Below are 13,435 nucleotides of genomic sequence, written 5' to 3' on the forward strand. Positions count from 1 at the left end.
CCTGCTCTATAAACGATGCTTTTTGTAATCTTAGGTTACTCAATTAAGCTGGACAACACTAATGTATCAGTGCATGCTGTTAAGCTGCCTTTCTGCTGTTAATGGCTTTCTTCTTTGGTAAAGGTCGAAGTCTGGTATTGCAGAACTGGGGGCACTTTATTTCAATTATTGATGGATCTAAAATGTCTTTTGCCTGTTACAGACATACCTTATATTACAGAATTTGTCTTTCTGGTCCTAATGAAACTTGCGCTCCTTTCATTTCTGTCCTTTCGATGACTGACCCTTCTATGCTGAGGCATCTTATTATCTTTAGTGTATGTTATATCACAATAGGTAGTGCAGAAAATAGAAAGGTACCAGCATATTTACCCAAGTATTTCTTAGTCACTGTTTGTCCTCTCTATTTTGAAAAGTTAATCACTAACTCTCTAGACTGTTGCTTTTCTTTTTAGCCAAAGGATAAAGAAAATCTATTTGCTATATAATATGGTATCTCCAGTTCGTAGGATTTGGGGGTAGGTGCGTCCTTTACTGGCAAATAAGGCAGTCAGTGTGTTTTATTAATCCAGATGCATGTTCTGATCATTTACTAGAAACCTAACCAGATTTTATGTCCTCCTGTCTAAATCAGCTGTGTACACTAACTTTTTCTATTAGTCTAGTTTTGTTTTTAATGTATGCATTTCCTATCCTAATGAAAATTTCCACGAATCCTGTGATCGTATTTGAGGATGTTTAGGGAGCATGAGTATGTTCTCGAACTATTTATTATGAGTACAACATGGCTATCATTAAAGACTTGTACCTCCTCCACTCTAAAAAAACTTTGTATTTGCATAATAGAGGGGGGATCAGTGGGGCGATGGAGTGAGGGAGGAGAGACCTGTGTCCAGCACCACTTACTGTTCTGGGACGTTCATGAATAATTGAGAGTTAGTACTTGGAAAGGTTGTATGTGTGCTCAGTCTACTGAATTTTCCACCTAAACACAAAAGCTTTCTTATCCTTATCCTTTATAATATACATACAGCAATAGGTTATTGTATACAAAAAATATTATATATAAATGTGACAGAACTTGCCTAGGAGTATTGTCAATTTCCTGCACTCTGGGCTACAAGTGAGACCTTCATGTAGTTGATTTGCCTGTGTTGATTTACGTAGAAGCAAGTAATGTTTTTTCAAATACCAGCATGTGAATATGCTTCTGATTTTAGAATTTTCGGATAAGACACACAACATTGTATTCAGAAACAAGGCGATATTTTAACAAATGGTTATTAAAATCCATAGTTGTTTCCACTTAATTTATTTAGTACTGCTTCACTGTACCTGGAGTGTATCTCCAAAGGTTTGTGGGGTGTTTGTGGTATGTTTACATTTTATTGTGGGCAGAGCTGTTTTATTTTTCTGTAAATGCTCATTAGTAAGTATTAAGGTACAAAAATCCCAAGAACCACTTTTTTAAAATAGGCTCTGTTTTAAAGTAGATTTAGAAGGGAACAGACATCAGCTTTGGCTGCTAGTTATATGACCGTGTCACTGTGTGTAGCTTGGAAAGTTCAGGCAGATCTGTTGCATGTAGATGATATGTGTAAAATTTGTCATCTAGCCCTGTGAACAAATTGAATATTGAATTCTTAAATCTTAGTGAATCATTTCTTTTGTTCACTTGTTTGCTTTTAAACGATGAGCAGGTCATTTTACAGGAAAGTGAGGAAAAGCTTTGATTTTTCTATTACTTTCTATCTGAGTGTGACTGTAGCTTAAGAGAGTCAAAGTTTCAGGAAGAAATTGCTTTTCTTTTACAGCACTTTGTTCTTTACTACTTTTATATGATGCTGTATGTTTCTGAGTATTTCAAGAGGGCAGAGCTTTCTTTGTACTGGAAATATGACCTAAAGGTTTGAGAAATCTTGCTGGGCTGGAGGTTGGAATGGGCTTTATTTCAGCTCAATCTCACCGTGAAGGGTCAGTGGACCGCTTATTCTTGATCCAAGGAGTAGTATGTTCTGTAATGTTACTATGGTTACATCTTAAATTAGAAGCTGCTATGCTAGTGTTTGAAATGCTGCCATCTATTAAGACTGAGAAGGAGTAACTGATGTGAAGATGGGCAGCGTGTGTGTAAGGAACAGCACAGAGTTACCATGACCAGTGAAAGCTTGACTGCTCCGTGAGTTCTGCAAAGCTAGAAGCAGATGCAAGGAATAAGAGAAGATGTCCACTTAGAATAACCTGTGCACCTGACAACTGTGAATTATGGAAAAGCTACTTACACATAACAAAGGTGTGTAAGTTTGGAATAGTTTCTTCAAAAAACTTAACCTCTAAAAATGACATGTAGGAAGTTTATCAGTAGAGTCTTGTCCAACTGGTTTTAAAATAAATCAGACCCTGAGGTTGAACCATTAAATAAATTTCTCTCTTGACAACATTATCAGAAGTTTCTCAAATCAATTTAGAATGATGGCAGTACTCAGGTGTGTGCTGCTTGGTAATTTTCTGCCTGGCAGCCATGAGCCCAATGAAAGTAAACTAAATCTGTACATCATAGCTGACCTGTCAACTGAACGTTCCCATGAGGACCATACTTTCTGGATACTCCATGAGTAGTTTGCAAAGGTTATTCCATTTTATCACACTAAAATGTAATATTATTTCAGCTGTAATGTGTTGAAAACCTTTCCAGTTCAAGGGTTGAAAATGATTAGTGGAAACATTCTCAAGGTTGGTTATTTTTAAAATTTTCTTCTGGAAATGTATTAATAGAGAATGTCATAAATGCTTAGTTTTAATTTTCTGTGTTAAGAATTATTATGTATATGGCATGTTTTTAACTACATGGAAAAAATAGCAAGCTAGAAATGACCACAAGCATCAGTATTGCCTTATTTTCCTTAGCAGATTTTCACCACTGCATGGCTAGCTGAGAAAACCAGCTTACACTTGCTACATTTTTTTTATAAATGGTCACACCCAAGCTATAAACTTAGTGATGTCATTAATCTTTGAATATTTCAAACTTGAAACACAAATATGGCAATATAGATCAAGCTAAAATGGTGACAGAGCACTAGATAAAGGTTTCCAGTTATTGTGAAACGTCTATTTTTCTTTGCTAACGAGTAGTTGGTAGTTGTTGTATTATTCAGTGAGGGATATAAACACATCCCTAAGTTTGTAAAGTTGTGAGAGAGAGAGAAAAGACCAAGTGATCTTCTTAAATCAGGAGGGTACTGCTTATTCCATCTACCTTAGGAAACATTTCCAGGGGATGTTTCTTAATTCTAAAGCTTGTGGGTTTTTATTAAGTAAACTGACTTTTCTGGCTGTCCAACTGGAATTCAGTCCATTCCTTTATCACAGCCTTCTGTGAGTAACACAGCTTTGGAGTGCTTCAAAATTCACCTGAAAAGCCCAAATACAAAATGGTTTCCATGTACTTTATTTCTGTTCTGGTTTTGTGTGTTATGCAAATTTGGCATATTGTACTACTGTCCAGACACGTTTCTTTAATAACACAGTTTGCTTTATCACATCTTTCTTTTCTGTATTCTGATTTTTCATGTCTTCCCCCAGGCTTTGCATCCAATTATTGCTGATCTCAAGTGCTAAATGCAGATTTTTTTTTTTTTTTTTCCAGGAGATAGACAATGTAATTTCATACAACGTAATTTCATTTGTATTGTGCAGTATTTTTGGTTGTAGGGTTCTCTCCTGATGAACTGACAATCCAGTGCCAGCAGTAATATTTTCTGCCTGTCACAGGTGTTGCTTTTGCATTCTGAAAAGAGCAGGGACTTTATGAAGCTTTGATTCAGCACAGCAGGGGAGGGCAGGACAACCATCAGAAGTACCGAACCTTCACAAGCGGTTTAAAGAACAATTGTGGAAAGCAGACTTCTGTGTTTTGTGGGTTTTTTTGTTTTGTTGTTTGTTGTGTGTGTGTGGTTTTTTTGGTGTGTGTGGTTGTTTTTTTTTTTTTTTCCCCTCAGCTTATGAGTTGTTTTATTCCACCTGCCTGCACTTTATTATCAAGTTATTCCTAACACCCACCCTCACGCCTCCAGCATGAGAATTGGAAATGAAAACTTAAATTCTTACAGAAAGTGAGACTTTGGGAAAAACTGATACTACCTATCAAATCTCTTAAAGCAGGAAGATGCCATCCTGTGGGAGTTCATAGACCACGAGCTCTTCTGCCTAAGGAGAGGAATGTTTTGTTCCAGCTGTTCCCACCTGTCTAGCCCTTGTTCTCTGCCTGGTTCCTTCCCACAACAGGCTCAGAAAGACCCTTTTCCCTTAGGCTCTATTTGGGGCATCCAGCATTTCTTTCCCATTAATTTGAAGAGCCTTCATCCCTCGGGTTCATCACCAGGGTGCATACCTGCCCAGCACTCTTCTTTGGACTGCTGCATGAGCTGCATAGATATATAGATATTTTTTTGCGAGACTGGTTAAGAGATTAGTAGCTCCGACTGTTCATCTGCTTGCTAAATTTTCCCCCTGTGTATGTGGTTTGTATGTGAATATGGAGGTATTTTATCAACCTCAAATTCCTAGTTTTGAGGTTGAAATTGGTGGCACAGTTCTTCAGTTGATGTTAAATAATGTGAAATTGAAGAACTGGACTTTCAGAACTGTCAGAATTTAACGTGTCCTGGGATTGAGACCTGCATTGACTCTTTCCATCTGTCACATTTCCTCGGTAGCTTTAGTGCATTAATTCCAACAGCTCCATCCTGTAGGTATCCTCATTTACAGCTGATTGTGTGGGACATGCAGGATTTACAGCAGAATTAACAAAGCTTTAGCAAGTGTCTTAAATGCCTGATGTGTTTTCTTCAAGCACAGATACCTGAACTAGGAAAACAGGAAAATCTGTGGAAGTGATCCTTTTTCCAGTGATCCAAGAGGGTCTATCGCTGTAATAAATTTAAGCAACCCTTTTTCACATCCAATGGAAATGTGGATCATAAAATGGAGAATAAGACCCCTTTTAAGAGCAGTTTCCTGCCCCCCTTTACTTGACATGTTGGGGGAACTAAAATTATTCCAAACACCCTGCACACCGCCTAGTTTAATAGAACTACTTCAGCTGGTTTCATGTATCTGTGTGTTTCCTGCTGTTGTTCCATGTTAATGATTCCCTCAACTTGAAGCAGTTTCCAGTCAGCATATATTAATGAAAAGCTGGTTTAGTATGTGCTGAGTTTTATAATGTGGTGTGCTTAATATAATTGAACTGATTTCCAGTTATTTCAAAATTAATTCTGTTGTGTGGCAAAAAAATCCTTTGGAAGTAAATGTTCCTTTGTATTTGCTTCTGATGAAAAAAAAGTCTAGTGACCATACAAAGCGGCTTTGCATACCTCCAGTTGCCAAGCTGGCCCGCAGACTTTCTCTTTCCACTTCTCAAATTCATATTAAATGATAGCATCCCTTTAGTGACTTCCAAGGAAAAGGAAACTGTGCTGTGGAAATCATGTTTTGTGTCTGAGTAACTGTGTTCATAATTCCTCCTGTAATCTGTGTAAGATTCTAGATTAATTTTGTGAGCCTAAGGATTTTTATTTCACATAAATTACTAACATGGAATCAGGATCACCAGGAATTCTAGTCCTCAAATAAATGATTTTTATATGATGTTAATTGTGGGAGAATATTGGTTTAGAACTAGAGAATTTTTATTACTTTCTGCTATCCTAAATGATATTTCCAGCTTAAATTCTAGGTTTTTTTATTTTCTGTAATTTAGTGGCTTTTAACAAGAGAGGAAATCGGAGAAAGCTCTCTTGCATCTTGTCCATGTTATGACATAGCATTAAGAACCATTAATGCGTACTGCAGGGCAATGTGTGCTTAACAGAAAAAAACACTGATATTTAATGTAATAATGCTGAATTTGTAAAATTTAGCATAACATTAAAGATTAGAGTTTTCTGTAATATAGATATATTCTTGTAACTCCTAATCAGCATCTGTAAAACTTTCTGTCACTGGTCCATTTTACTGAAGTAAATGTATAGACAGCATCTGTCATCTAAAAAAAAAAAAAAAATAAAAAGCTCCTAAAAAACACCAAAAAAGTCATCTTCTTAAAAAGCCCACTAATCTTATGACCTCAGATGATGGGTTGCACACTGTGCATTCTTTTAAGTCTTCTTGCAAGGATTTGCGTAATGAAGCATTCAAACTTATACAAATGCTTTTCCTGTAAGTTTTGGTTAATGCACATTTGTGCTTTATTTGTGCAAGTATTATGATTTGCATTGCAGAAGAAAAGAAATAACCTTTCAGAGTCTTTATCTATTTTTTTTTTTCCCCTCACAACCTTTGCATCTCCATCTTTCTGTTTTTGTTGGACTTACTTATTTTGCCAGAGATAAAAAGCCCTGTAATTCTGTTAATATCAGTAGGAAGCATAATAGACCAAAAAAGACCAGGGTTGTTTTCTACTTCTATTGCATTTCTTATAAGCAAACAAAATAATAAAATGAAATAAGAATGCCTTCTTAATTTAATGAGGCCTGGATACAATACAAGAAGGGAATCCCTTTTTATTGGGAATCTAGGTCACCTCATATAGAGGAGATTTCTTTGCCTTGAAAAAATATCTTTTTTTTTTTACCATTTCCTTCCTCTCACCCCCTTTTTTTTCTTTTTTTTTTTTTTTCCAGTTGACTCTACACAGCTCTGTCTCAACTATGCACCAGTGTCTGTGCTTTTATGCTGGATTTGCCTAATGACAAGAAGAGGGCTTTTTTGTTATCTGTAATTAACTTTCCCTTACCTGAGGGGTGCTGGTGGGGGAATGGGCAAGGAGATATCTCAGTGATGTGGGAAATGCTGGATGCAGCAGGGAGAGTTAGAGCAGGTCTCTTGAATGTCTTTAGCTCTCTCACTAGCAGGTTGGTTGGGACAGATGCCAGAATAAAATTGGATCTGTGCATTCACACGATAATGCACACAATCCAATAAGCCTGTGGAATGTCGACCATCGGGGAATCGCTGCCTCAGCCCGCTCTGAACGGGCTGGCGGAGTCGGTTCAGGTCCCGTGTGGCGGGAGCTAATCAGCTCTGATGACTCTGGGTAGAATTGCTTGTTCTCCAAGAAGTGCTGTGGTGGATGGGAGGTGCTCGCAAGGTTTATATATAGCAGGTCCGTGCTGTGCATGATGCTGGAGACTGGCTGGCTGGGGACTCAACTCACTGCAAAGCTGTCCTGAGCTCCTGGAACTGCTGAATCTGAGGCACCTCTGTCATCTGGAATGGAAAACGGGTGACCTAGAATAGCTGATCCCAGCTCATTGAGATCTGATGGTGATAAGTTGAGAGTTTTTGGAACACCTTTCATACTAGTAGTGCCTTGTAAATATTCTTATGTAATTTTCAGATGTTTTTCTTCAAACTAGGCACTAGTCAGTGTGTTTGAGAGGATAAGGGGTTTTGCTCTTGCTTCAGAAATAGGTGTATTAATTTACTCAAGAATATGACAATGTAGAAGCTGCAAAATAAGGAAGAAACATGTACTCTGGCATTATCTCTTAAACATTTTTTTTTTCTTACATTTCTAAACTGTCTTTTTAGAAGAACAAGAATAAGTAGAGTGTGAGGTTTCTGTACTTCCTACCAACCTATTGAGCTACATGTAAAATTACTACGCTGCACTTTCTCAAAAGGTGATGCTGCTGTTTTGTTTTGGTGGTTTTCTTGTAAAAGTAGAGCATGACCAGATTAAGAAGGAAGTTATTGGGTGAACCTCTGTGAAACTGAATCTGTTTGTGACTGGTGAAGCCCTCCTAAGCACATACAGAAAATTCCAGGGTGTCATAACAGAGGAATCTTGTTACACTTTGTTTTTTTTTCCTCATTGAGATGGTTCTTGGCATTGGAAGCCTGACTCTCTTCCAGAACATTGTCTGCTCTTAGTGGCTTACTCATTTTTATTTCCTGCCACCGAAGCGCTCAGTTTTCAAGTGAGGGGATCTTACTTTGCAACAGATTGCTGTAGGAAAAAAAAATCTGGTTTATTTTTTATCACCAACAGTAGACTTTTCAAAGGTGAAACAACCATTTGAAGTAAGACGGCAGATGTGAGGGCTGAAGGAGAGCTGAAGAGGTCTTGCTGCTGAAGGCAGATTTCCTTCAGATAAACTGTGCAATCCGCAGGATGGTTATGGATGACTGATACTTGCTAACACGGGAGGAACAGAAATAATAGTTGCAGTGAACCTCACCTGTGTCTGTGCTGACTGACATCATCTGTCATCTTAGATGTTTATTCACAGTGGGAAGTTCTTAAAGAGGAATTTGTGTGTGTATAGAGACAGTCAGAGAGGCAGCCATTTGAGAACTTTTAAAACCTGTTTTAAAATACGCTTTTGAGTCTGTTCATTTAGTCGACGTTATTTTTTCTGCAGTGATGGATGAAGACGGTATAAAAGTCACAACATAATAGGAAGATCCTAACATTTGTAGAGGTTTTGTACAACCGTAGTCCTGTCCTCGTATTTGAGCAGAATGGGCCCAGACTGTATGCATGGGACCTTAGCAGCTGACCTTCATTGAAGAGGACTGCATTTCTGCACTACCAAAAATACAGCTGTGCCGTAGCTATTTCAAAGAACAGTCATATTATAAACCAGATCTTATAATGCATAGATAGAAGCTTGAAGATGGTCTATCTAGTGTATGGATTGTGTATAAAATGAAAAAATGAAAGTTGAATGCTGTCATCTTAGTGCTTTGAGAAGGGCTTAATTTAATCTTCTCTACTAAAGAGAGAAGAATAATGGGGAATTTAGATATAATGCCAAAGGAAGCTGAAAGTAGAGGCAGAAGGCCAAATGGAAAAATTCCTCTTGTGTGATACAGCCAGAATCCTTCCTGTATTTTAACTTAATGCATGATTTATTGCCATTACAGTTAGTTTTTTATATAGGCATATAGCATCATCGGTTTTTATATTATGCAATAGGGTCATATGAATGATACGTTAATTCGGGGTAAAAATACCAGTAGCAGTTTGCACAATCTATTTGGTATATAATATTGCAGCAATAATATACACATTCTGTTGTGAACCTGCTAGTGCATGGTGGGAATTGTTTTCCTCTAATTTGAGTGCTCCTTCATAATTGTAAATAAAATAGTATTTTAATTAGAATTCTGCAATGAGAGTTCTGCAATGGAAAGTATGTAGTGAGGTGCTGGGAGAAGAAAGACAAGAGCAGGACCATAAATGGCATATAACAGTACCAAAAACATTGCATTTTGATTCTGGGTGTTTAATTATGATGATGTGCATGAAATTTTTACATAGTGCAGTCCAAGGAAAAGATCTAGGTAGTCTAGAAGACAGTTTGTCAGCATCTGTGTGACTGGTATAAGTGGGATGCTATTACTGTAAATCTTAGAAATGCTCAGACTTCGGAATGTCATACTAAGAAAGGTATGTTAATAATTTTTAATGGTGGTGGGAGCAGCCATTTGAGGACACTGAAGAGCACAAGTTTTTTATTTTCCATGATGTTTTACTGTGTTAAAAACATAAAGCATGGGAAGCTAGAGGCTATGTAACTCCTGAAGTTTAATATTAACATTGAATTACTATTAATACATTGCTTATGAACATTATAAGTTTGGTTCTTGAAGTTCATATGTTTATTATTTTGAATCCCAAATTGCCTCTATGCCCTGAGTTAAAATGTGGGGAAATGTTTCCGAGGATTTGTTCTTTTTGTTGAAATCTGAATGTAAACATTTTGATCCAGTAGTGGATGTGTTTTCTCTGGAGTTAAACCTACTGAAATCTTTTGTTTTACTTGATACAAGTGTATGAAATCACCAGGCAGAAAGAAACATTGCAATTGAATGTCAGCTCCAGTCATAATAGTTTTCAAAGTAGTGCTTTTTTGTATGGCATCATATAGCAAGCTTGTGCATTGAAAATGCAAGGTATTCTGTGTCTGTTCAAACTAGTTGATTTCGTTCAGGTTTAGTATTTTTGGTGAAAGGAAGGTTTATTCCCAGGATGATAAAAAAATTTGTGCTGGGAGGCAGATCGTTATGTGTCAGATTTCCAGACTTTTTGTGCTAAAACTGATTGTACATCAGTTCTTCTGAACAGCTCATCAACCTGTTGACAAAGACCATTATGTTGTCGCATGTTGAGAAAAGGAGACGGGGAACAGAATCTAGGGCAGTGGTAACGTGAGCTTACCCCATGCCTCTAGCTAGAGGTGCTTTTATTGCAGAAACCTTGGCAGGTTTTTTTGCTGTTCCCATGCCTTTTCACCTTGAGGAGCGCTGTGTGTAAGTGTAGTACTTGGCAAATGTTTCACAGAGGTTTTTCTGATTGTACAACCTATAAATGTAAGGCTTAAATTAGGCATTTGAGAAAGGGGGAAATGACTGATTAACATTCTTGCTATGGAGAGGTGATACCTTTCACTGCCATTATGATCAAGGGTACTTTGCCACAGTGTTAAAAGGCAAACAAAGAAGTCTGTTCACTCATCATCCTGACACCACCATCCACTAAAAAGGTCACTTGCATCCTGACTTGATTCAAGTCCCATCTTCATGGTACACAATATATTTTCTTACTTACATATTTTCATGAGTTAAAGCAATAACTTTGTGACAAGAACATGACAAAATCTGGTGATGTTTGGTTTTGCTTTGTTTTTGGTTTTTATTGTTTTGGTTTTGGGTTTTGTTTGTTAATAATTTTGGGGTTGTTTTTTGTGAATATGGTGTTTCTCTTAATTTTCATTCTTCAGAATATTTTTTGTTTATTTAATATGGCAATTGAAAACAAAATGTGAACTTACACAGCTGGGCAGGACAAATGTTCAAAGATGGTATTCTAGTTAACTTGTAAACAGATTAAAATGTCCAGTCTTCCCCGTTTAGGGGAGTTACAGTGTCTGGATAACTGCAGCATATGCAAGTGTAGAAATCGTGAGACTTTCATGCTGGACTAAACTCAGAACTTTTGCAGTAGATTACTGTTTGGTTTCTAATTGCTTTTCTGATGTGGTATAGATACCTCTTCTGTCTCAATATTTTGTCAGTATTATCTCCAGCACCCTAGATATATGAATCTGCTCTGTCTCAATGGACAGTTTGTTGATATGAGGGCTTTAATAGATGTTATGCTGGAGGCTTACTGTTGTTTGCAAAGAGCATAGATAACTTGTATAAATACATTATCTTTTTTTTTTCCTTTTTACATTACTTCATTTCCTATATGTACAGTTATTATCACTTAACCTTGCTGTAGCCAGTGCAGTAAGTGCATGTCCAACAAGACTCTCTTGTGGTGCCTTAGTATACAACTCACAAGGTGAAGAAATATAAAAGGAATTAAGAAGAAAATTTGAGAGAGCATAAATTGCATTACAATATTACTCAACTGACTGCACAGATCTGTGTTTTAGTATTGCTAGCAGCTTATTCCAGTTATGAGAGGCCTCAAGATTGTCACCTTTTGTGGCTTAAAAAACATCTACTCTTTTGCAACTCAACCTGCATAGTAGATTAGGTTTTATTCATAAAGAAGGAAACCTTGAGTGTCAAAAACAATCTGCAATTAGAACATTTTTCTAGACTTTTCCCTTGCCTGTGACAATACAGAATAGCCCTTTCCACGTCAAAGTGGTTACAGTCCGTTGTGTTCTTATAATTGTCATTGTCATCGCTCAAGCCCTCTTATCTCTTAACTTGTTTATTACAATTTATTATAGCTGCAGCTAAAGCTTTTGATCCTGGAAAAGCTCATGCTGGTTTGAACTCGGCAGTTACTTTTCTAGGCAACACAAACAGCTAAGAGTTCATCACTCCACTGTTCAGCTTTGTGCAATGGTGCCCCAAGGAGCACAGTTTCAGGGTTTTCTCCTGATATTTTGTCTTCCAAGGTGATAACTTGGAAAATGGCCATGACCACCCATGATAATTATGTTTTCTTGTAACATAATGTAATATATAACCATAGTGCTGTGATTGCTAAAGCTGGTACTGTATGGAAGAATAATATTAAAACTCATTTTAAGTAAACAGAAAGCAGATGATCACATCAGGATGAAATACAACTGGGAGAAAGTGGTGCTGGATAATTTTTTGAACAAACAATCTTGAAAAAAAAACCCAAGGTCTTTAATAGTTTTGTATGTACTAAAAGTCTAATATTACAGCATCTCCTGTTCAGGAGTCGGTATAACCAAGGGGAGTCTGGAAGACCCTCAAGGGTTTCTGTTGTGTTGAGAGGCCGAACAGTGTCACACAAAATTAATCAGTTGCTTGGAGCTTCGCTCAGTTTGGGCGTTTTTTGGAAAAAAATTTCACACAGAAGTTAAGGATCTATGTGTATTTGTTTAGGCAACTGCAGAGCTTTTAGAAAAATTCTCCTCACACAAAGCATTTCAGAAGTCTTTCCAGACATTGCAGAGGAGCCTTTTTGAGGTCTGGTGAGCCTTTTCCACTGCAAAGGTATCGCCCACTGAATGCAGGTGTAAGGGGGATCTTCCCATTGCTCTGTACTCAGCAACATTTTCTTTAATTTATGTATGAGTGATCCCTTGAATACCATTTCCAAAGTGTGATCTGAATAGAAAAAGTGCTTTTCTACGTATGTTTAGAGTTTGCATGTCAGCAGTGCTGTTATGCTATTTAATTATTTGAGCCCCATGTTCTGTAATGTTTCTGATGAAAAAAGCACTTCATATGAGTGACTAATATGCGTGGTTAAAGGTAGTAACCACTTGGAAGTAGAGATTGATGCGTGAAGTCAAAAGCTGGAGGTTACAATGTTAGCAAATTGTAGTAGATTCACAATTATGCGGATTCGTGTTCAATCAAATCAATGTGGCATGTTCTGGTTTTAGTATATGGAAAACCAGTAGTGTATAAACCATTGCACCTCACTTTTGTTCTCAAAGTATGTTGAAAATCTCACCGACTGCCAGTATGTGTGAGGCTGATTCAGATAATTAGCACAAAAGAAAGAATTCTAAGCAAAAATAATGTTTTAGTGATACCTACTTTTGTTTGTCACACATTTCAAGGGAATGAGTCGTTTAAATAAACATAGGTAGGTATATTATAGGCATGTCTTTATTTTTAAAACAAACAAACAAAACCTCTGAAGTTCTTGGGATTAACAGTTGTTTTTCATGACAACAGTTTATCCCCAGGAAAATGGAAGTGTGTGCATGTTTAATCTGGCTTTGTCACCAACATTTGTTTTCAGCTATTTCAATAGCAACAGTTTGAAATTACCTGACTGATGTAAATTCAGGACGAAGATCTTAATTTTAGTGGCACTTGTACAAGGCTAAAGCTGGAAGGAGCTCTGGCATGCTTCAGTGCAGACTGGTCAGAATGGTTTGGAAGCTTAGCTTTGGGGCTAGTGCTTCCAAAAACA

General features: G+C 37.2%; 1 protein-coding gene across 1 annotated transcript in view; it reads left to right on the plus strand.

Moving 5' to 3' along the window:
- CDC73 (cell division cycle 73) overlaps nucleotides 1-13,435 on the plus strand; it is a 110,754-nt gene that overhangs the window by 65,575 nt on the left and 31,744 nt on the right. The gene's annotated exons all lie outside the window — the stretch shown is intronic.

This window comes from Patagioenas fasciata, chromosome 6 (assembly GCF_037038585.1).
Source record: "Patagioenas fasciata isolate bPatFas1 chromosome 6, bPatFas1.hap1, whole genome shotgun sequence".
Classification (NCBI taxonomy): domain Eukaryota; kingdom Metazoa; phylum Chordata; class Aves; order Columbiformes; family Columbidae; genus Patagioenas; species Patagioenas fasciata.